The sequence below is a fragment of the Oncorhynchus masou genome, chromosome 25 (genome assembly GCF_036934945.1).
Source record: "Oncorhynchus masou masou isolate Uvic2021 chromosome 25, UVic_Omas_1.1, whole genome shotgun sequence".
Lineage (NCBI taxonomy): Eukaryota > Metazoa > Chordata > Actinopteri > Salmoniformes > Salmonidae > Oncorhynchus > Oncorhynchus masou.
In genome coordinates, this window is record NC_088236.1 from 31341785 (window position 1) to 31365160 (window position 23376).

The window sequence follows — 23376 nt, forward strand, 5'->3', positions numbered from 1 at the left end:
ATACATGCTTGGTGTGTCCATGGCTAACAAAATGTTGAGCAACTATAACTAAGAAATTAACCCGGTCAAGGCAATGAATATTAATTACTTGAAATTAGACTTATTTTCCCCTGTGCTTCCCAATCCCAAAGGCTGGGATGCTCTCTGATTTCCCATGGTAACATAGCATCACTCTCCTAAACAGTGCTAGGCAAGGGTCCAATTTGTAAGTCGCTCTGGATAAGAGCGTCTGCTAAATGACTTAAATGTAAATGTAATGTAATGGTTTCCACTGAAAATAACTGACAAGAACTAAAAAGAGAGAGAGAGAGTAACATGTAAAAAAAAAATACAATTTTCTGCGTCTTTCCAACTTTTCTGTTTCCAGGCTTGATGGGAAATTGGTTAAAAAAGTGGTTAAATTGTGATCCATTTTGTCAGGCCTGGCAGGGAGGGTTTATGTCTAAATACAAGAACAGCATAAAGAAGCTATATCGTCCTCGACCTTGGAGCTGATAACCACTGTCCTGTGACCTCCAGTGGAACAAACTACTTCAACAGAGGGACTAAGTACTTCAGCACACCTTTACCACTGACCTCTGGTGGCCTCTGGGCATAATGGACTAATAAAATCAATTGGAGGCAAAAAAGGCCAAAGAGTCTCATCCTTCACTCATAGAACCCCTCTCACCATGGAAATACTGTTTAGATTAGCAAGATGACTTGAGTGTGATTTATTCAGATCAAATAACTCCGTAAAATACATCCGTGATCATCTGTGAGCATTATGCCAGTGTATAAAGGACATAGAGATCTCTCAGAAAATGCTTCAAGCTACACATAGGTCTACCATATAGGGTCATTTGTATTTAATAAAATATAAGTTTAACAAGGTTCACGCTTGTAAGACACTGTCCATGTGTGTGAATGTGACATACAGTTTATGTGACTCACCACAGTGCAGCAAAGAGGCCAGAACCACCAGAGAATCATGAGGATTAAAAGCAGCATGAGGATGAGCAGGGCGATGGCCAGGATGGTTCCATCAGACTGGGACAAAGAGAGAGAGGGAGAGAGACACAGGTCAAACTCAGTCTCCACTGACCTGCATGTTCCACCACAGTGCAAAGGCTGAGACCCATCAGAAAGTTAAGGTGCCTGTCATCATGTAACTACAGGGGACTAACTGTCATAGTTTGGGGGTGCAACAACATGCACCACCCCACTATACTTACACAGCCCACTGTTGTAATGGTGACTGAACTGGAGATAAAACTGAGACCTTCATTCATGCTGACATAGAGGTTGGCTGCCCTGGAACACAACAGGGGTGTAAAGAGATAGCGTGTGGTTAGGATGTGACAGAAACATCAGCAGATAAACAGCAGATAAAGAGAAAAACTGATATTCTTTCAGTGATTATAGTACTTACATTCCCTCTTCCTGGAGAATGGGTGCAGGACAGAGGAGATACGTATCTTCCACTATTAATGGCTTCACACCTAGGAGTACAGGAGAACAAAGGGTCACAACATTGACTCATACACAAACATATTGGTTCTGCTCTAGTCATAGTGTAATTCAGACTGCACAGATCAGAACCCATTGACTTTTTGAGAAGTGGAGCAACTGTATACCTACCGTACCAGTCAAAGGTTTGGACACACCTACACATTCAAGGGTTTTTCTTTATTTTTACTATTTTCTACATTATAGAATAATAGTGAAGACATCAAAACTATGAAATACCACATAAGGAATTGTGTAGTAACCCCCCAAAAAAGTGTTAAAATATTTTATATTTGACATTCTTCAAAGTAGCTACCCTTTGCCTTGATGACAATTTTGCACAATATTGCCATTCTCTCAACCAGCTTCATGAGGGAGCCACCTGGAATGCATTTCAATTAACAGGTGTGCCTTGTAAAAGTTGAGGAACTTCTTTCCTCTTAATGTGTTTGATCCAATCAGTTGTGTTGTGGCAAGGTAGAGGTGGCATACAGCAGATAGACCTACTTGGTAAAAGACCAAGTCCATATTATGGCAAGAACAGCTCAAATAATCGAAGAGATGCGACAGTCAATCATTACTTTAAGACATGAAGGTTAGTCAATGTGAAACATTTCAAGAAATTTGAAAGTTTCTTCAAGTGCAGTCGCAAAAAACAATCAAGTGCTATGATGAAACTGGCTCGCATGAGGACTGCCACAGGAAAGGAAGACCCAGAGTTACCTCTGCTGCAGAGGATAAGTTCATTAAATTTTAACTGCACCTCAGATTGCAGACCAAATAAATGCTTCACAGAGTTCAAGTAAGACACATCTCAACTGTTCAGAGGAGACTGTGTGAATCCGGCCTTCATGGTTGAATTGCTGCAAAGAAACCACTACTAAAGGACACCAATAAGAAGAAAAGACTTGCTTTGGCCAAGAAACACGAGCAAAGGACATTAGACCGGTGGAAATCTGTGTCCTTTGGTGTTAACCTCTGTCTGTGAGATGCAGAGTAGGTGAACGGATGATGTCCACATGTGTGGTTCCCACAGTGAAGCATAGAAGAGGAGGTGCGATGGTCCTTTTCTGGTGACACGGTCAGTGATTTAACCAGCATGGCTACCACAGCATTCTGCAGCGATATGCCATCCCATCTGGTTTGTGCTTAACGGGACTATCATTTGTCTTTCAACAGGACATTGACCCAACACATACCTTTAGGGTGTGTAAGGGCTATTTGACCAAGAAGGAGAGTGATGGAGTGCTGCATCAGATGACCTGGCCTACCCAAATGAGATGGTTTGGGATGAGTTGGACCAGAGAGTGAAGTAAAAATAAGTGCTCAGCATATGCGGGAACTTCTTCAAGACTGTTGGAAAAGCATTCCTCATGAAGCTGGTTGAGAAAATGCCAAGATTGTGGAATGCTGTCATTAAGGCAAATGGTGGCTACTTTGAAGAATCTCAAATACAAAAATATATTTAGATTCGTTTAACACTTTCTTGGTTACTACATGATTCCATGTGTTATTTCATAGTTTTGATGTCCTCACAATTATTCTACAATGTAGAAAATAGTACAAATAAAGAAAAACCCTGGAATGAGTAGGTGTGTCTAAACTTTTGACTGGTATTGTACAGTACATCATGAGCTTAGAACTATATCATGTCCCAACTCTTTCTTCAACTGGTGTATGTAGTTCATTGACTAATGATCATGAAATGTCATCATCTAAATTGGATTATTGGTATTGGACTGTGACAAGAGAATCTGATTAATGATGACAACAGAACAGATGTCATACAGTATCTGACGGTAACTCAAGACCAATCTAACATAATACAGAGATGTTGGAGGACTGATTTCAATACCTCTAGTTTAGACATGTACACCCATTTGACCAGTGGTGGAAAAAGTACACAATTGTTATACTTGAGTAAAAGTATAGATACCTTAATAGAAAGTTACTCAAGTAAAAGTGAAAGTCACCCAGTAAAATACTACATGAATAAAATTCAAAGTATTTGGTTCAAAATATAATTAAGTATCAAAAGCAAATGTAATTGCTAAAATATGCTTAAGTATCATTTCAAATTCCTAATAATAAAGTAAACCAGACACCACCTTTTTCTTGTTTTTAAAATGTATAGATAGCCAGGGGTACACACTAACACTCAGACATAATTTACAAACTATGCATGTGTGTTTAGTGAGTCTGCCAGATCAGAGGCAGTAGGGATGACCATGTGTCATCTTGATAAGTGTGTGATTTGGACCATTTTCCTGTCCTGCTAAGCACTCAACATGTAATGAATACTTTTGGGTGTCAGGGAAAATGTATGGAGTAAAAAGTACATTATTTTCTTTAGGAATGTAGTGAAGTAAAAGTTGTCAAACTATAAATAAAAGTACAGATACACCAAAAAACTACTTAAGTAGTACTTTAAAATATTTTTACACCACTGCATTTGACAGAGCAAAGATTTAAAAGCTTAATCTTCGGTTTTAAAGAGAACCTTGATTTTTCCTGTGTCCAACTTATGAAACTTTTGAAAACAGATCCAGTGAGCATCGTTGTTGCCCAAGCAGCCTGTTTATCCTGGCTCAGGTTGAACATACCCCGGCACTGAGGAAATGAACATGAGCACTCCACAGCATACGGATGACAGCTCCTCTCCTGTAACACCCCGCAGGATGGAGGCGAGGAGTGGGGAGCAGGAGATCAATACTGCTGCCTGCCAAGCTAAGCTGAGAGCCAACACAAACTCAGCCAGATATCCCACTCAGAGTTCAACTGAGCAGTCACCCACCTTACACTCTGCATGGACTTAAACTATCAAATGGGACCGAGAGAGCTGAGAGCCTTTTTTCAGACAGATTGACTGGCTGGTTGGCTGACTGGCTAGCTGACTACAATGGACTCTGGTCATTCTCTCAGGTGAAGGGTTATCGGGGCCCAAATCTCTGCGGTGGTCATGTTTCCACCATGCACTCTTACAAAATATCTAGAACCTAAAAGGATTCTTCGGCTGTTCCCATATGAGAACCCTTTGAAAAATGCTTTTTGATTCCAGGTAGAACCCTAGGCATTCAGGCCAAAGAGTTCAATCTTGTTTCTCATTGTCCGAGAGTCCTTTAGGTGCCTTTTGGCAAACTTCAAGTGAACTGTCATGTGCCTTTTATTGAGGAGTGGATTCCATCTGGCCACCCTACCATAAAGATAGCAGCACTCCACCAGAGATAGTTGTCTTTCTGGAAGGTTCTCCCATCTCCACAGAGGAACTATGGAGCTCTGTCAGAGTGACCATCAGGATCTTGGTCACCTCCCTGTCCAAGGCCCTTCTCCCCCGATTGCACAGTTTGGCCTGGCGGCCAGCTCTAGGAAGAGTCTTGGTGGTTCCAAACTTCTTCTGTTAAAGAATGATTGAGGCCACTGTGTTCTTAGGGACCTTCAATGCTGCAGAAATGTTTTGGTACCCTCCCCAGATCTGTGCCTCGACATAATCCTGTCTCGGAGCTCTACGGACTATTCCTTCGATCTCATGGCTTGGTTTTTGCTCTGACATGCACTGTCAACTGTGGGACCTTATTTAGACAGGTCTGTGCCTTTCCAAATCATGTCCAATCAATTGAATTTACCACAGGTGGACTCCAATCAAGTTGAAGAAACATCAAGGATGATCAATGGAAACAGGATGCACCTGAGCTCAATTTCAAGTACTTATGTAAATAAGGTATTTCTGTTTCTTATTTGTGCTAAATAAAATAAAAATTAACAAACGTTTTCACTGTCATTATGGGGTATTGTGTGTAGATTGATGAGAAAAATAAATAATTTAATCAATTTTAGAATGAGGCTGTAACGTAACAAAATGTGGAAAAAGTCAAGGTGTCAATACTTTCTGAATGCACTGTAGAACACTTTCCACAGAGGGTTCTATATGGAACCCAAAAGGGTTCTACCTGGAATCAAAAAGGGTTTTCCAATGGGGACAGCTGAAGAATGTTTTTGGAACTCTTTTTTTCCCCCTAAGAGAGTGTAGGGATCTAGATACTGGCCAACAGCTTTGCTTCATCTTACACTTTATTAAACTGTTTACTCTGTGCACATGAGAAAAGGTCATGCTTTACTGCTGAGTGTAGATATGCTCACAGTTTAATCCTACTCAATAAATTACAGTCTGTGCTGATCAGTAACTAGCCTCTCAGTGAGATGATCTCAAAATGTTATTCAACTAATACTGGGACAATACAACAACTGGACATAGCTAATACCATAATGTGGCTGCGAAATAAATCTTGCTGTCATTCAACACAGATTTCTGGAGGACTATGCAATCTCAATAAAATGACTTTTTCCTAATCCACCTCTTTTTATCACGTCACTAGGTGTGGATTCTTATTCTTCACATATATCAATGCTGCTGCTCACTAGCCATCAGGGCAACATTGTCACCGAGAGGAAAGAAAACCCATGACGTGTCTTCACTGCCAAAGCTCAGAGGGCCTATATTTGCAACCTGCTGGTTTCTGGAGACATCCATTCAGCTGCTGAACACATGTAGCTACACATTGCTCCTTTCCTACGAGGTCCCAAAACTTTTGTAGGTTATGGAGCGGCTATGATGGTGTTTGTGGTGGTTAGGGGTTCTGCAGATTACAGGAGAGCCATCATGGGGCAAGGTGAATCAGTCATATGACACCAATGACACTCAACCACAGGAAACAATAATCCAATAGCGATTTATAGGTGGCCCCTGTTGTGTCTGAAATGACTAAACGGTTTAGGGCTAAACATGCTCTACTGGACAGTTGGTACACAGCTGTCTATCCTTTTTTCCTAAATCGTTTCCATGTCTTCCGCTTGTTTGTGGGGAGTTGTGCGTTTAACTACATACAAACAATTAACATTCTGGGTCACCGTAAACCAGTCTCTTCATCACTCTACTTCAGAGTAGGAGAAATGTGTTAGCAGTCCCTAGGTCATTCATGCTAAGCAGCACCATACTGTAAAAGTTATTCAACCGTAATATTGAACGGCGCTGAAGACTGCGCTTTTATCTGCTATCAAATTCCAAGGATGAAATCCTTCATTGCAATTCAGACCTTCTGAATGAAGGCCAATAACTTACTTTAGAACGGACATCAACTTGGTGCCTGTGTCTTTTCTCCAGACCCTGTTCTGACAGAGGGTAAAACCTCTTCCAGCCTAGGCATTCTATTCTTCTCTTCCCTTCAGGCCCAGACTCCAGACTTGCTTATGCATCAGCGCTGGCTATTTTCTATTAGAGCATGGCCTCCGACAGCTACATGTTGGCATGCATTAGAGGGGGCTGGTCTCACACATCCATTAGGCCACATCTAAAGATCACAGGGGAACTTGGATGTGCCTCTAGGACTTTCCCCCTCACTAACTTCTGTGTGGCACTGTTTTCCCTTGATCTTCTGGCTCTGGCACAGTCCCAGGACATTAAAGCACAATGTACCCTTCAAAAGACACAAACCAGTAATACCAGGAACAAATGGCATGAGCACTTGTTTGGGCATAGAGAACCTCTGCTGACTCTGCAATCCTGAAGAGCACTTTTGGGAAGCACTGTGAGACATCAATTGGTAAACATTGACTTTTTACCGTGTCCCGAATGAGCAGTTTGCAGCTGCAGGAATGGCATCTTTGTGTTTGTTATTACATGATTAGCAAATGACGTACGCATTATGAACAAGCCATTGAAAGAGAAAAGAAGAAAAGAGCACCATTGTCTATTTACTTTCAGTTCGTATTCCACTTACTCTTGGTGAGTGTGTCGTTGATTCGGAAACTGCACAGGACCTTATGGACATTCCGAGCATGGAGGAAGCCGTTTCCTCTCACCACCACCTGGAACGTTTCTGGAGGGAGAAGAGAGGAGCACAGTGACTGAATTTGTCCCACCACATGTAATACTGTAGCTGTTCAGGCTAACGTCTGAGTCTATCATCTCAGCATCTCACACTCTGGTTACATTCTGCCAACAAACTGCCCTGACCATATTATTTGTTGAAAATAAATTATTTCTCTGGATGCCTGGATAATTGAGATCTTGCGGTCAATGAGACTTCAACTGCAGTTGTTCAGACATGTGGATATATAGTGGCTCTCTGGAGCCAATACCACAGAACCCAGAAAACATGAAGCGTTAATACTATCTTTACAGTGGGGAAAGTGGTGGGTTGTAAGACTGTAGAATGGACAATGACTGAGCAGCATTAAACAACGGAAAAAGACAGCTATGATTTGTGTCCTTAGTACAGTAGTTAAATGGAGTTGAGACCAGGCCTGGGTTAAATCGTTCATGACAAATGAAGTTGCTGCTACTGTGTGTAGGAGATACTGTATATACTGCACACCAGGCTCCTGTCCCTGCCAAGGTAGATTTTTCTTCTATTCCTGTTGTGAGCTCCAATGTGGGGGGCCTTTAAATGTATGATTTAGTGAAGACCTGAGAGACCAGAGAGGATAAATGGGTTGGGCCAAAGGTCTATAAACTTACCTCCTGCACAGATACTGGAGGGCTCAGCCGCCAGGATCTCAATACAGGACTTCTTTAATATCTGAGGGAGGGAGGTGAGAGGTGAGAAGGAGGGAGACAGGGGGGGAGGGGGTTGGGACCAAGGTCTAGACATTCTCACAGTATCTCACACTTGTTACAGAAGGTTGTGTGTTTATTTGTTGAGAGTATTGGTTTACAATATAATCCATATACTCCTTTTCCTGTCAATTACAGTAACAGTGTGTAACAGTACACCTCAATACTATGATCTGCTTGATATCTACTGTTCTCATCTCTGTGCTCCTCGCGGTCCTTGTGCTCTGGGTGTATATCTCTCTCTATACCCCCACTGTCCAGGGAAAGTATGTGTTGTATTGCTGAAGATCAGACTGACTTACAATATGCTACCCTTCTTCCTCGACTCTGAGCCAAGAGCATTCAGCATGCTGTTAATGGGATCCAGATGACAGTCAACTGGTCTGACCCCTATCTCTGCTAGAGAAACTCAGTGCCCGGAAGACAGTGGCCTCTCCACCACGACTCTCCTTTTCTTTCATCCGTTCACTTTTTCAATCGGCCGAGTGGATACAACAATATACAGTGCCTTGTGAAAGTATTCGGCCCCCTTGAACTTTGCGACCTTTTGCCACATTTCAGGCTTCAAACATAAAGATATAAAACTGTATTTTTTTGTGAAGAATCAACAACAAGTGGGACACAATCATGAAGTGGAACAACATTTATTGGATATTTCAAACTTTTTTAACAAATCAAAAACTGAAAAATTGGGCGTGCAAAATTATTCATTCCTTTGAGGTGGAAGCTAGAAGATATAATGAATTCATTCACTGATCCTATTTGGTGAGAGCTTGGATCAAAAGCTGGAAAGTCACAGCATGTTTTCCTGGAATGTTGTTCCTGGTGAGTTTTGATGGCCAGAATATCTGTTTAGTGTTTTCATTTGTCCTATTTTCCCTCGTTTCCTATTTGAGTAATGTGTTAATGGATTGAGAGAGATGTCCTGCAGTGAGGATATGAGTTCCAAGTGGAACCATTTCCTCTGACCTCCTAGAACATGTATAATTATCTAACACCAGTGTGCATATTGAAAATGCTGTTATAAACTGGGTGGTTTGAGCCCTGAATGCTGATTGGCTGAAAGCTGTGGTATATCAGACCGTATACCACGAGTATGACAAAACATTTATTTTTACTGCTCCAATTACGTTGTTAGCCAGTTTAGAATAGCAATAAAACACCTCAGGGGTTTGTGATATACAGTGGGGCAAAAAAGTATTTAGTCAGCCACCAATTGTGCAAGTTCTCCCACTTAAAAAGATGCGAGAGGCCTGTAATTTTCATCATAGGTACACTTCAACTATGACAGACAAAATGAGAAGAAAAAAAAATCCAGAAAATCACATTGTAGGATTTTTCATGAATTTATTTACAAATTATGGTGGAAATTAAGTATTTGGTCAATAACAAAAGTTTCAATACTATGTTATATACCCCTTGTTGGCAATGACAGAGGTCAAACATTTTCTGTAAGTCTTCACAAGGTTTTCACACACTATTGCTGGTATTTTGGCCCAATCCTCCATGCAGATCTCCTCTAGAGAAGTGATGTTTTGGGGCTGTTGCTGGGCAACACGGACTTTCAACTCCCTCCAAAGATTTTCTATAGGGTTGAGATCTGGAGACTAGGCCACTCCAGGGCCTTGAAATGCTTCTTACGAAGCCACTCCTTCGTTGCCCGGGCGCTGTGTTTGGGATCATTGTCATGTTGAAAGACCCAGCCACATTTCATCTTCAATGCCCTTGCTGATGGAAGGAGGTTTTCACTCAAAATCTCACGATACATGGCCCCATTCATTCTTTCCTTTACATGGATCAGTAGGCCTGGTCCCTTTGCAGAAAAACAGCCCCAAAGCATGATGTTTCCACCCCCATGCTTCACAGTAGGTATGGTGTTCTTTGGATGCAACTCAGCATTCTTTGTCCTCCAAACACGACAAGTTGAGTTTTTACCAAAAAGTTCTATTTTGGTTTCATCTGACCATATGACATTCTCCCAATCTTCTTCTGGATCATCCAAATGCTCTCCAGCAAACTTCAGACGGGCCTGGGCATGTACTGGCTTAAGCAGGCGGACACGTCTGGCACTGCAGGATTTGAGTCCCTGGCGGCGTAGTGTGTTACTGATGGTAGGCTTTGTTACTTTGGTCCCAGCTCTCTGCAGGTCATTCACTAGGTCCCCCTGTGTGGTTCTGGGATTTTTGCTCACCATTCTTGTGATCATTTTGAAGCCACAGGGTGAGATCTTACGTGGAGCCCCAGATCGAGGGAGATTATCAGTGGTCTTGTATGTCTTCCATTTCCTAATAATTGCTCCCACAGTTGATTTCTTCAAACCAAGCTGCTTACCTATTGCAGATTCAGTCTTCCCAGTCTGGTGCAGTTCTACAATTTTGTTTCTGGTGTCCTTTGACAGCTCTTTGGTCTTGGCCATAGTGGAGTTTGGAGTGTGACTGTTTGAGGTTGTGGACAGGTGTCTTTTATACTGATGACAAGTTCAAACAGGTGCCATTAATACAGGTAACGAGTGGAGGACAGAGGAGCCTCTTATAGAAGAAGTTACAGGTCTGTGAGAGCCAGAAATCTTGCTTGTTTGTAGGTGACCAAATACTTATTTTCCACCATAATTTGCAAATAAATTCATTAAAAATCCTGTAATGAGATTTTCTGGATTTTTTTCTCTCATTTTGTCTGTCATAGTTGATGTGTACCTATGATGAAAATTACAGGCCTCTCATCTTTTTAAGTGGGAGAACTTGCACAATTGGTGGCTGACTAAATACTTTTTTGCCCAACTGTATGGCAAATATATCACGGCTAAGGGCTGTGTACTAGCAATCTGCGTTGCGTCGTGCGTAAGCACAGCCCTTAGCCGTGGTATTTTGGCCATATACCACACCCCCCCGGGCCTTATTGCTTAATTATTCTAGCTTTCCTTGTGTTGGTAGTCAGATCTCTTACCGAATCAATGACCCCCTGCAGTGCTTCAAAGCCATCATTCACTGGGAATACATGGTCCTTGCTATCAGCAATCTTTGCCAGCTGAGGAAGAAAAAAAGTTTCATTCAGTTCATGCTGAACCTTCACAAACCCACCAACCTCCTTTTCATCTTATGTTTGGGACACAGTGTGAGATGTCAAATCAGAGCACAGAGAAGCAAGACGTGTCAACACACCTGTGTCTCATTGAAGTCCTTCACCCCCACACAGTATACAGAGGCACCCAGACTCCGCGAGCGGTTGGCCTGTCAGGTATTCACAGAGGAGAGCAAAAACAAGAAACTGTCAAGACCTGGAATCTATTAAAGCACTGCATTGCACAACATGAACCAACACACAACCACAGAAAACCCTCCAGATCGCTCCTCTGGACCTGTGGTGACTCTGAGCCATAGATTTGAGTAATAGTTAAGAGATCACACAGCACTGAGTTCTTGTTGACTGACATTCAATATTGTTTCTAAAAATAATTGAAAAAATCTGATGGAAACACTTGAGTGGCTAGAGACAATAGAGCTCACGGTTCAAATGGTACATTTCATAAGCATCTGAAAGAAGGCCCTTCAGAGCTGAGCTGACCATTTTATTCAATATGAGTGACAGCATAAGTTATTGCTCCGAGGCTCCCTGTTCAGGGTAAGTGGCATTTCCCCACAACATTTTGAAAGCTACTGAGAAAGATACCGTATCTGCATCACTTCCTCAAGTGTGTCCAAGGGTGCTCAGAACTGATTAAACAGCCCTAGCTTGGCACGCCTGCTGCACCTGCACACCCAACCATTGGTTCCTTGTGCAGAATGTGCGGCGAATGACTCTGCCTTCTTTATTCATGGGCAGATGGGAGACATAAATCTGACAGAAACGTTGACCCCCCCCTTTTCCTTCACTGAAAATAATGGATCAAAGTGCTACTAAGGTGATGTATATGGTGCTGCTGTTTGATCTGTGCCAACAGGAGTGCCGCTTCTGTTTGCAATTTGTGGGCTCGTCTTTCTCCCTCTGGCTATATTTACTGTTTACCTCTCTTTCAGCATAGTAGAAGAGGTCCTCATGCAACTCTCCATCTGTGAGAGCTATGATGACACTGGCAGTACGGTATCCTATCAACAGACAGAAAACCTTTGATTAGGATGTAATTGCTGCCACAGCGCTATCCAAATAATAATGTCAGACTAACAGATAGACAGGAGAAATTAATATATCATGCACAACTTCCAGCAGGAAACAATTGAAAAATTAAATGTAACTACACACCTTCTGAGTTTCCATAATATATCTGCTCACTGGCCTGTAAAAAAAGATGAATTGGATTGAAACAGTACAATGGCTAAAGTGGACCTGTGAATACAGTAACTCTTCCATACTGATACAGGTGCCATATTGGCTCCAAACCATGTTATTTGTTCTTAAGCCAGAATGGAGATAGACTCCAGCTCAGAGCTCAGCTAAAAGCAGACAGCTCACCCTCTGGATGCCCTCGTGCATAAAGGTGTCTCCACCTGGAAGTACTTTCTGGAGCTCCTCCAGACCTTTGCGAATCTGCTCCCTGAGCAAGCAAACAGGTAAAAGGGCAGTTCATATTCATCATGTCTCACCCCTCACCCTGCAAAAGTCCTCCACTGGGCACAGATGTCAATTTAACATCTATTCCAAGTTGGTTCAACGTCATTTCATTGAAATGTGGAAACAACGTTGATTCAGCCAGAGTGTGCCCAGTCTTATAGATCTAAGTGCAGCTAAAAAGCTATTACAACTAAATTACCTAGATCTTCAAATGAGAGGTAGCTTTAGGTTTTGATATAAGAGTCATAGTGATAAAATTATAAATGTGTGACGTCCTACTACCAAATCATAATGTCAAACTCAAACATTGAGTACAGCATTGAACTGCATGCATGCACACCCATAATCAATAACAAGTGAGTTGTTTTGAGCCCTCAAATCTAACATATTTTCCTTTTGACTGATTTCTTGTACAACGCATAGTCTTCTCCCGAAACTAAAAGCAGACAGACAGATATGACGTGACAAAGACAATAGGCACAGAAACAAAGACCTATCATGATCTCTCTATTGAAGTGGTATTCCATTTCAGAGAGTAGTGACGGGCTTTATGTGTGCTTCGGGTTTTAAGAGTGTCCTATTGGCACAGGACATTGTCTAGCAGATGGTGGGGGAAATTAGTCCTGTGTGAAATGAGACAGCAGGAAGACCATAAACATTGAAAATGTTTCAGTGCCTGCATGGACAATGCACCTAAGGAAAGATTAGACTGATATGTGACATGTAATATATTGTGAGCCACATGCTGAAGCTTACAGTTTGCCAAAGAATTGACAGCATTGTCAGTCAAACTCAATGTGAGGGTATTGTTCTCTGTGATTCTTATGTCTCTAATTCAATGAACCTTAAATCCTGCATGTTTCTCTGGATTCTTGATAATCAACTCAGTTCAGTATCAGAAAATACCTGACATCTTGTGGAGAGGTAATACCCCAAATCCTAAGAAAGAAAGATTGTTCCCTCACCTGTCTTCTGTGAGCCGCATCAAAATCCTTCCCTCAGTGGAGAACACAATGAAGGACATGCGCAGCTGTGGACTGGAGAGAAATTGACAACATTCATACAGTATATTAACTTTCTTTACATTTTAGTCATATAGCAGACACTCTTATCCAGAGCGACTACAGTTAGTGCATTCATCTGTAGATAGCTAGGTGGGACAACCACATATAACAGGCATAGAAAGTACATTTTTAGTAGTCAGCGATAGAAGGGGGTGGGGGGGGGGGGTAATCTGGTATCTTTGTCTGGTAGACATGCATACCCACACACACTTTTTTTTAAAGTTTTTTTTCACCTTTATTTAACCAGGTAGGCTAGTTGAGAACAAGTTCTCATTTACAACTGCGACCTGGCCAAGATAAAGCATAGCAGTGTGAACAGACAACACAGAGTTACACATGGAGTAAACAATTAACAAGTCAATAACACAGTAGAAAAAAAAGAGTCTATATACATTGTGTGCAAAAGGCATGAGGAGGTAGGCAAATAATTACAATTTTGCAGATTAACACTGGAGTGATAAATGTACAGGTAGATATACTGGTTTGCAAAAGAGCAGAAAAGTAAATAAATATAAACAGTATGGGGATGAGGTAGGTAAATTGGGTGGGCTATTTACGAATAGACTATGTACAGCTGCAGCAATCGGTTAGCTGCTCAGATAGCAGATGTTTGAAGTTGGTGAGGGAGATAAAAGTCTCCAACTTCAGCGATTTTTGCAATTCGTTCCAGTCACAGGCAGCAGAGAACTGGAACGAAAGGCGGCCAAATGAGGTGTTGGCTTTAGGGATGATCAGTGAGATACACCTGCTGGAGCGCGTGCTACGGGTGGGTGCTGCCATTGTGACCAGTGAATTGAGATAAGGCGGAGCTTTACCTAGCATGGACTTGTAGATGACCTGGAGCCAGTGGGTCTGGCGACGAATATGTCGTGAGGGCCAGCCGACTAGATCATACAGGTCGCAGTGGTGGGTGGTATACTGGGCTTTAGTAACAAAACGGATGGCACTGTGATAAACTGCATCCAGTTTGCTGAGTAGAGTATTGGAAGCTATTTTGTAGATGACATCGCCGAAGTCGAGGATCGGTAGGATAGTCAGTTTTACTAGGGTAAGTTTGGCGGCGTGAGTGAAGGAGGCTTTGTTGCGGAATAGAAAGCCGACTCTAGATTTGATTTTAGATTGGAGATGTTTGATATGAGTCTGGAAGGAGAGTTTACAGTCTAGCCAGACACCTAGGTACTTATAGATGTCCACATATTCTAGGTCGGAACCATCCAGGGTGGTGATGCTAGTTGGGCGTGCGGGTGCAGGCAGCAAACGGTTGAAAAGCATGCATTTGGTTTTACTAGCGTTTAAGAGCAGTTGGAGGCCACGGAAGGAGTGTTGTATGGCGTTGAAGCTCGTTTGCAGGTTAGATAGGAAGGGCCGGAAGTATACAGAATGGTGTCGTCTGCGTAGAGGTGGATCAGGGAATCACCCGTAGCAAGAGCAACATCATTGATATATACAGAGAAAAGAGTTGGCCCTCGGATTGAACCCTGTGGCACCCCCATAGAGACAGCCAGAGGTCCGGACAACATGCCCTCCGATTTGACACACTGAACTCTGTCTGCAAAGTAGTTGGTGAACCAGGCAAGGCAGTCATTACAAAAACCGAGGCTACTGAGTCTGCCGATAAGAATATGGTGATTGACAGAGTCGAAAGCCTTGGCCAGTACTGTCTTTTATCGATGGCAGTTATGATATCGTTTAGTACCTTGAGTGTGGCTGAGGTGCACCCGTGACCGGCTCGGAAACCAGATTGCACAGCGGAGAAGGTACAGTGGGATTCGAGATGCGACAATGGCGGCGGATAGTTTCAGAAATAGAGGGTCCAGATTGTCAAGCCCAGCTGATTTGTACGGGTCCAGATTTTGCAGCTCTTTCAGAACATCTGCTATCTGGATTTGGGTAAAGGAGAACCTGGAGAGGCTTGGGCGATTAGCTGCGGAGGGGGACAGAGCTGTTGGCCGAGGTTGGAGTAGCCAGGAGGAAGGCATGGCCAGCCGGTTAACAGTTGAAAGTTTAGTTAATATTGAATTTATATAACTTTACATTACAGGGTCTTTGCAAATTATTCTCACCTTATGAACTTATGAGCCAGATGTTCCACAAAGTGATAGATTTCAATCCAGTGGTGCTGCACACTCCCAGATCTGTAAAGAGAGATGAGTGTTTTGTATAAACAGTCTGGAGGAAGTGGAGAGGTTAAGGACTATCTGACAGATGGGGGACGAGAGTCAGGGGAATCAATGTGTACTGCATCTATCTGTATTGTAGAAAGGTAGCATCTGCTTTAAACATTTTCACTATTATGTGAATCCTATAGCACAGTAAAAGACTGTTTGACACAATGGGAAAAGGGGATACCTAGTAAATTGCACTACTGAATGGATTAAACTGAAATGTGTCTGCCTTAAATTGAAGTCTGCATCGTCGGCGCCAAGGGAGCAGTTGTTGTTGGGGGTTAACTGCCATGCTCAAGGGCAGAATGACAGATTTTGTCCACCTTGCCAGCCCTGGGATTCATCACACTGTATCCTATGCTTAACACCCCGGCCGTCCTACAATCTTAGCTAGATGCCCTCAAATCTCACACAATTGATCAATGAACCCACCAGGTACAACCCCAAATCTGTAAACACGAGCACCCTCATAGATATCATCCTGACCAACCTGCCCTCTAAATACACCTCTGCTGTCTTCAAACAGGATCCCAGCAATCAATGCCTCAATGCCTGCATCTGAATAGCCCCCGTGATATGCAACTTCTCAGGGAAGTTAGGAGCTAATATACGCAGGCAGTTAGGAAAGCAAAGGACAGCTTTTTCAAATTTGCATGCTGTAGCACAAACTCCAAAAGGTTCTGGGACAATGTAAAGTCCATGGATAATAACAGCACCTACTCCCAGCTGCCCACTGCACTGGGGCTAGGAAACACTGTCACCACCGATGAATCCACGATAATTGAGAATTTCAATAAGCATTTCTCCACGGCTGGCCATTCTTTCCACCTGGCTATCCCCACACCCCAGTCAACAGCCCTGCACCCCCACAGCAACTTGCACAAACTTCCCCAATTTCTCCTTCACCCAAATCCAGATAGTTGATGTTCTGAAAGAGTTGCAAAATCTGGACACCTACAAATTAGCTGGGCTAGACAATATGGACCCTCTCTTTCTAAAATTATCCACCTCAATTGTTGCAACCCCTATTACTAGCCTGTTCAACCTCTTCCATATCGTCTGAGATCCCCAAAGATGGGGATGACTGCGGCAGCTTACCACTCTTCAAAGGGGGGCGACACTCTAAACCCAAACTGTTACAGACCTATATCTATTCTACCCTGCCTTTCTAAAGTCTTCGAAAGCCAAGTTAACAAACAGATCACCGACCATTTTGAATCCCACCGTACCTTCTCCGCTATGCAATCTGGTTTCCGAGCTGGTCATGGGTGCACCTCAGCCACGCTCAAGGTCCTAAACGATATCATAACCTCCATTGATAAAAGATAATACTGTGCAGCCGTATTCAATCGACCTGGCCAAGGCTTTCGACTCTGTCAATCACCACATTCTTATCGGCAGACTTGACAGCCTTGGTTTCTCAAATTATTGCCTCGCCTGGTTCACCAACTACTTCTCAGACAGAGTTCAGTGTGTCAAATCGGAGGGCCTGTTGTCCGGACCTCTGGCTGTCTCTATGAGGGTGCCACAGGGTTCAATCCGAGGGCCGACTCTTTTGTCTGTATACAGTACATCAATGATGTCGCTCTTGCTGCTGGTGATTCTCTGATCTACCTCTACGCAGACGACACCATTCTTTATACTTCATGCCCGACTTTGGACACTGTTAACTAACCTCTCCTTCCGTGGCCTCCAAATGCTCTTAAATGCATGTAAAACTAAATGCATGCTTCTCAACCAATCACTGCCCGCACCTGTCCGCCCGTCCAGCATCACTGCTCTGGATGGTTCTGACTTAGAATATGTGGACAATTACAAATACCTGGGTGTCTGGTTAGACTGTAAACTCTCCTTCCAGACTCACATTAAGCATCTCCAATCCAAAATGAAATCTAGAATTGGCTTCCCATTTTGCAACAAAGCATCATTCACTCATGCTGCCAAACAAACCCTGGTAAAACTGACTATCCTACCGATCCTTGACTTCAGCGATGTCATTTACAAAATAGCCTCCAACACTCTACTCAGCAAATTGGATGCAGTCTATCACAGTGCCATACGTTTTGTCACCAAAGCCCCATTTACTACCCACCACTGCGACCTGTATGCTCTCATTGGCTGGCCCTCACTTCATTTTCGTTGCCAAACCCACTGGCTCCACCTCATCTATAAGTCTTTGCTAGGTAAAGACCTTCCTTATCTCAGCTCACTGGTCACCATAGCAGCACGTGCTCCAGCAGGTATATTTAACTGGTCACCCCCAAAGCCAATTCCTCCTTTGACCACCTTTCCTTCCAGTTCTCTGCTGCCAATGACTGGAACTAATTTAAAAAAATATATATTTAAAAAAATTATCACTGAAGCTGGAGACTCCCTCACTAACTTTAAGCATCAGCTGTCAGAGCAGCTCACAGATCACTGCACCTGTATATAACCTATCTGTAATTAGCCCATCCAACAACCTCATCCCCATATTGTTATTTATTTTTGCTCCTTTGCACCCCAGTATCTCTACTTGCACATTCATCTTCTGCACATTTATCACTCCAGTGTTTAATTGCTAAATTGTAATTACTTCGCCACTACGGCCTATTTATTGCCTTACCTCCCTAATCTCACCTCATTTGCACACACTGTATATAGATTCCTATTGTGTTATTGACTGTACGTTTGTTTATTCCATATGTAACTCTGTGTTGTTGTTTGTGTCGCACTGCTTTGCTTTATCTTGGCCAGTTCGCAGTTGTAAATGAGAACTTGTTCAACTGGCCTACCTGGTTAAATAAAGGTGAAATACATTTTTTTTTTATCCCATCCAACCATTACAGTTCGACGATATATTAATCTTGGCTGAATGTAGTCTTTCCCTGCCGGTGTGTACTGTGGCAACACTCCTGTATGCCTCTTCTTTCCCGAAAATGAGGTTATTGCTTCGGAAGCACCCATTCGATTAGAACACGCAAACACCTTGGTTGGAAAGCAACAACGTAGCCTATAACTCTGATTGATTAGATAGTTGCCATCTTTGGACTGCACCAATGATCTCATGCTGATGCATATCAGTGAAATCCTTCTTCTCAGATTACTGTCAATGTGTTTATAATGCAGCCCCAGTAATGATCTCCGTCTTATTGGAGTCAAGTAAATGATCAGCCATTGTGTTACTAGAGTCAGGAAAATTACCAGTCATTATGCCTATATGCCGGAGTTATGTATTTGAATTAGGCCAGTCTAACGGGGCTGTAGTACCGTACTCAACATCACTACGTATGCATAGCTGACCGATTCATTACACATTTTTGTGGTTTAAATCGCCTTGTCCTTATTTGATGATTATGTTTTGTTAACTCACTCCAGTCTCCTTCTCGCCTCATTTAACACCTGATTTAGTTAACAAAAGGCACATCTCAATAGGTGGTCCAGGTAAGTCATGACATCACAAGTAGGGGGGTGGGTCTGTCCTCTTTTGCTCCTCAATGGAGGGGGATGCCGATGACATCACAACTACCCATCAGATCAACTCATTGAATGCCCTACTCCTTGAAGTTTTCAGTTGTGTCTAAAAAATAATATTTTTTTAAACACTATTTTGCTTAAAACATTTTTTTTTACTGATGAGTGTATGTACTTTACGGTATTTATACTTGGGCTGTCACTTTTCAACAGTTCAAAAATCCCTGAACTCTAACCTTGATAATGGTTTCTTACAATTAAATGTTGTTGACAGTAGGTTGACCGGCCATATGACTGTCTTTCTTTCTGTGTGTCATTCTTTTAATTCCTGTCTTTACTCCCATCCTCTTATTTCACTGCCCTATTCTTTCTCCCTCTCAGAGCATCTCAAAACACCTCTTTATCCATTGTTACCAGGATACGAGTCCCAGCACAGACAGCGCAGCCAAAAGGCTGAAACATTGGAACATCTGGACCTAATGGAGAAAGGGTCCTGCAGACACATAGAGGAGTTGATACAGAGAGGAGTGATGATCAGACAGAGAATACAGAAGGACAGTTATGGTAAAAAGATATCAGTTCAATCAAAGAGAGGTAGAGGAAAGCAGCCAGAGAATGACTACATAGACCCATGAATGACCACATGTAACACTTCCACATCAGCGAATGGAGATCCTAATACAAAATAAAATACTACATATAATGCAGAATCGGAAGAGACAGTTCAAAATAATGGCTGGAACGGAGCAAATGGAATGTGTTTGATGTATTTGATAGCATTCCAACTATTCCACTCCAGCCATTACCACGAGCCCGCCCTCTCCAATTAAGGGGCCACCAACCTCCTGGTGTCTAACATTCTCCTTTTTTATGCATTTTCTGTTAGCAAAACATTGTGCACACACACAGCAGTATGTTCATCATACTCCCTACATCAGTCTTTTGAATCTTACAATTCGAGATGTCTGACAGAATTTCCACTTAGCTAAAATGTTATGCCACCACAGAAATGTCTGCCTGGAGTTGGCATTCTGATGTAGGGCAAAAGGAAAAAAAAAAATCTTCATCCACGAGTAAGAGACTAAACAATGGAGGAGAGGAAAAGACAGACCCAAATGATAGAGTCTGAAGCCTGCTCACCCACATTAGACAAATAATCATGCAGGCAATAATGAGTGTTGTCATTTGAAAGTATTGGAGTTCAGAGGGTAGCAATATATATTAAAACAAGAAGAGGCTCTATTTTACCCTATTAGGTATGCCCCAAAAGATCCACTGCCCTCACCCACCTGGAAAAGGGGAATGCACAAGTGAAGATGCTTGAAATCGACTACAGCTTGGTCTTCAATACCATAGTACTCTCTAAGCTCACCACAAAGCTCTCGGCCCTGGGACTTAACTCCTCCATATAGAACTGGGTCCTAAACTTCCTGACGGCCACCCCCAGGTGGTGAAGGTAGGTAACATCACCTCCTCCACACTGACCCTCAACACGGGGGTACAGTTCCAATAAAATCGCTGATGACACGACAGTAGTAGGCATGATTAGCAACAACGACGAGAGGGCCTACAGAGATGAGGTAGGCACTCTGATGGCGTGGTGCAAGGTAAACAACTTCTCCCTCAAAGTAAGCAAATCAAAGGAGCCAATTGTGGACTTCAGGAGGAACCAAGCTAGGCACACCCCCCATCAACAGGGCTGCCGTGGAGACGGTCAGAAACCTTTAAAGTTTCTCTGTGTCTACATCTCAGAGGAGCTGAAATTGTCAAACCACAAAGACGCCGTGGTGAAGAAAGCAGGAGGTTTATGAAATTCGGCCTGTTCCCGAGGGCCCTCACAGTGTTGGACAGGTGCACCATCGAGATCGCACTGTTGGGCTGCATCAGCCTGGTGTGGCTTCTGACCACAAGGTTCTACAGATGTCGCACACCATCTTCCCTCCTGGACACCTACAACACCAGGTGTTGCAGGAAGACCAAGAAAATCATCAGGGACTTCAGTCACCCGAGCCACAGCCTGTTCTCACCGCTTTCATCACACAGACAATATAGGAGCATCATGGTAGAAATAAACTGCCCAATAACTTCTACCCCCTGCCCCCCTCCCCCCTTTCCCCCTAATGGACATTTATCCTTGTAAATCTTACACTATGGACAAATAGCCTTATTTACACAAGTTGCCACTTAACTGCAACATCTGTATATAATTTAAAAGGTGTTATAAATAAATAAATAAATACACACACACACACACACACACACTGAACAAAAATATAAAATGCAACAATTTCAAGATTTGACTGCGTTACAGTTCATATAAGCATATCAGTCAATTTAAATGACTTCATTAGGCCCTAACCTTCGGATTTCACATGACTGGGCAGGAGCGCAGCCATTGGTAGGCCTGGGAGAGCCCACTGGGGTTTCATCAGCTGTCCAGGTGGCTGGTGAAGGAGCCAGATGTGGAGGTCCTGGGCTGGCGTGGTTACACATGGTCTGCTGTTGTGAGGCCGGTTGGACGCACTGCCAAATTCTCTAAAATGTATTTGGAGGTGGCTTATGGTAGAGAAAGGAACATTCAATTATCTGGCAACAGCTCTGGTGGACATTCCTGCAGTCAGCATGCCAATTGCACGCTCCCTCAAAACTGTGGCATTGTGCTGTGTGACAAAACTGCACATTTGAGTGGCCTTTTATTTTCCCCGGCACAAGGTGCACCTGTGTAATGATCATGCTGTTTAATCGGCCCTTGATATGCCACACCTGTCAGGTGGATGGATTATCTTGGAAAAGGACAAATGCTCACTAACAGGGATGCAAACACATTTTTGCACAACATTGGAGAAAAATAAGCTTTTGTGCATCTGGAAAACATCTGGAATCTTTTACTTCAGCTTATGAAACATGGCACCAACACTTTACTTTTTACCTAGGCAAGTCAGTTAAGAACAAATTCGTATTTACAACGACTGCCTATCCCAAACAAACCCGGACAACGCTGGGCCAATTGTGCGCCGCCCTATGGGACTCCCAATCACAACCGGATGTGATATAGCCTGGATAGAGATACATACACACATGCCTTTTTCTATTATTTTACTTAGTATTATTGTTTCACTCACTTCTCTGACCTGCATTGTTGAAGCATAAGAATTTCGCTGTACCCTGCAATTACATCTGCAACCCTGTGCATGTGACTCAAACTGATTTGATTTGCCTTTGCTCACAATAATTAGGCCCTTTTAATGGAGGATAAGGAAGGAATTTGGGTGAACTAACACTAAGGAGAACTAGTGCAGAAGTGACAGAGAAAGGCTACCTACAGTAGAAATACATCTGAGAATATCATAGGGTGGCATAAATGAGATATTATTGGTTGTGGTTGAAATGCTAAAACTGGGGCAGCGCCATGAAACAGACGGTACCAGTCTGAAACAGTCCAATGCCAACAACATGGCTGAGTGAAAATGAAAACATGCAAGAATCAGCAAGCTAGTAAGTTGCACGCAGTATTGATTTGTCCACATGTTAGTGGTTAGTGATTTCCAAACACGGGTTTGGAAATCTACAGTTCATTTGTAAAGTATTCAGACCCCTTGACTTGTTCCACATTTTGTGCCAGCCTAATTCTGAAATGGATTAAATAGTTTTCCCCCATCAATCTACACACAATACCTCAAATTCTTGGCAAATTTATTTAAAAAAATGAAATAATCACATTTCCATAAGTATTCAGACCCTTTACGCAGTACTTTGTGGAAGCACCGTTGGCACCGATTACAGCCTACAAGCTTGGCATACCTGCATTTGGGGAGTTTCTCCCATTCTTCTCTGCAGATCCTCTCAAGCTCTGTCAGGTTGGATGGGGATCATCACTGCACAGCTATTTCCAGAGATGTTTGATCGGCTTCAAGTCCGGGCTCTGGCTGGGCCACTCAAAGACAATCAGTGACTTATTCTGAAGCCACTCCTGCGTTGTCTTGGCTGTATGCTTAGGGTTGTTGTCCTATTGGAAGGTGAACGTTCAACCCAGTCTGAAGTCCTGAGAGAT

At 42.8% G+C, this 23376-nt stretch overlaps 1 pseudogene; it reads right to left on the reverse strand.

Annotated features, from left to right (window-relative positions):
- The window catches only part of LOC135514113 (anthrax toxin receptor 1-like), a 47053-nt pseudogene that overhangs the window by 18780 nt on the left and 4897 nt on the right, over positions 1–23376 (reverse strand).